Genomic DNA, 2,808 nt, shown 5'->3' on the forward strand with positions numbered 1-2,808 from the left:
TCAAATTAACATTAGATCTGGCCCGCCGCTGTAACACCACATTCACCGCTAACACTCTTACTTGCCAACCCTCTCGATTTTCCCGGGAGACTCCCGAAGTTCAGTGCCCCTCCCGAATTTCATCTTGGACAACAATATTTGGGGTGGGCTTTAAAGGCACTGCCTCTGGCGTTCTCTACAACCTGTTTCCACGTGCCGGCCCAGTCACATAATATATGCGGCTTATACACACAGACACAAGTGAATGCAAAGCCTACTTGGTCAACAGCCATACAGGTCACACTGAGGGTGGCCGTATAAATAACTTTAACACTGTTACAAATATGCGCCACACTGTGAACCCACACCAAACATGAATGACACATTTCGGGAGAACATCCGCACCGTAACACAACATAAGCAAAACATAACTAATACCCAGAATGCCTTGCAGCACTAACTCTTCCGGGACGCTACAATATACACCCCCGCTATCACCAAACCCCGTCCACCTCCACCCCACCGCCGAAAAAAGGCATTCAATTTTTATCTAAATTTTATTTGATATGCCATTGATATATTTTAATTATTATTATTATTTGAAACTCGATTTTGCATGTCACTATAAATTTATATAAGCCTTGCTTGTTCAATATTCAATGCAAAACTTGTTTGGGTCTCTATTTAAAGGTTAATTTGTTCAACCTTGGCCCGCGGCTTTGTTCGGTTTTAAATTTTGGCCCACTCTGTATTTGAGTTTGACACCCCTGATCACACACCATCCATCCATCCATCATCTTCCGCTTATCCGAGGTCGGGTCGCGGGGGCAACAGCCTAAGCAGGGAAACCCAGACTTCCCTTTCCCCAGCCACTTCGTCTAGCTCTTCCCGGGGGATCCCGAGGCGTTCCCAGGCCAGCCGGGAGACATAGTCTTCCCAACGTGTCCTGGGTCTTCCCCGTGGCCTCCTACCGGTTGGACGTGCCCTAAACACCTCCCTCCCTCCTGATCACACACCTGCAGAACAATTGGGTAGCTGTTATTTTGTGTGAGGGTCAACATGTCATCAATGTTTTTTTTACTAAATGGTCCGTAGGGCAGTGTTTTTCAATCACTGTGCCATCGGGAGATGATCTAATTTGACCTAATTTCCAAATATTTTATGCAAACCAGTAATACGAGTCTGCAAATGATGTGTTGTTGTTAAGTGTCGGTGCTGTCTAGAGCTCAGCAGACTAACCGTGTAATACTCTTCCATACCAGTAGGTGGCAGCTGGAAGCTGATTGCTTTGGAGATGTCGGAAACAGCGGGAGGCAGTGTGCAGGTAAAAATGTATCTAATGCTTAAACCAAAAATAAAATCCTTTTCCAACATGTTAAATAGAGAAACTGGACATTGTGATGTATCATGTATCAACATGGATGTTCTAAATAAAATAAACTCAAACTCAAGTTTTTATTGTTGTTTATAAAATAAATATTACAGTAATTACAACAACAATACTAATATTACATTAATTACAACAACAATACTGAGGGATTTATAACGTTAAATATTTTCTAACTAATCTTGAAAAAGGATTCGAAAGAACTATTTTTTTTTCTACTAAACCTAAATACTCCTTATTGCGCGTAGATGTTTTTATAACTCAATTTTAAAGGCCTACTGAAAGCCACTACTACCCACCACACAGTCTAATAGTTTAAAAATCATCGATGAAATATTAACATTGCAACACATGCCAATACGGCCTTTTTAGTTGACTAAATTTTAAATTTCCTGCGGAGTTTCTTGTTGAAAACGTCGCGGAATGATGACGCGTATGATGACGTGTGTTTGTGACTTTATTGGTTGGAGGGGACATATTAGCCCAGCACCACTTACGGCTAAAAGTCGTCTCTTTTCATCGCATAATTACACAGTAATTTGGACATCTGTGTTGCTGAATCTTTTGCAATTTGTTCATTTAATAATGAAGAGTCAAGCATATATATATATATATATATATATATATATATATATAAATAAATACTTGAATTTCAGTGGTCATTTATTTACACATAAACACACAAAACACTCATCTACTCATTGTTCAGTTAAGGGTTGAATTGTCCGTCCTTGTTCTACTCTCTGTCACTATTTTTCTAACCATATGCATGTACGGTAGATGGCAGTATTGTCCTGTTTTAGAGTGTCACAACATTGCTGTTTACGGTGGACAAACTGCTTTACGGTAGACGAAAACGGGACTGCTGTTGTTGTGTGTTGTTACCGCGCTGAGAGGACGTTAATAAAACTGCATAACAATAAACTCACATAAGAAACCAAGAACTCGCCCTCGATCATTCTACAGTTATAACGTCATTGGGCAGACACGCTGTTTATATTGTGGGAAAGCGGACGTGAAAACAGGCTGTCCTCACTCAGGTCCGCATGGAGCCGGAGGGGACGTGGCCTCCAGCTCCGCCTGAATTTCGGGAGATTTTCGGGAGAAAATTTGTCCCGGGAGGCTTTCGGGGGAGGTGCTGAATTTCGGGAGTCTCCCGGAAAATCCGGGAGGGTTGGCAAGTATGGCCTATGGCTTTGCACTTTGTTTGTTATTGATATATATATATATATATATATATATATATATATATATATATATATATATATATATATATATATATATATTGCATTTTATTTTAGTTACTCTGAAATTACAACCCCCTGACGCTGTTTTGTACTGTGTTTGTACTTACTTTGATCATTATTAATTAACAGTTTGTAAATGTTGAAACTTATACATAAAGGTTTATAAGAAATAAAAAATAAATATTTTTATTTCCG

Source organism: Nerophis ophidion, linkage group LG14 (genome assembly GCF_033978795.1).
Source record: "Nerophis ophidion isolate RoL-2023_Sa linkage group LG14, RoL_Noph_v1.0, whole genome shotgun sequence".
NCBI classification, from domain to species: domain Eukaryota; kingdom Metazoa; phylum Chordata; class Actinopteri; order Syngnathiformes; family Syngnathidae; genus Nerophis; species Nerophis ophidion.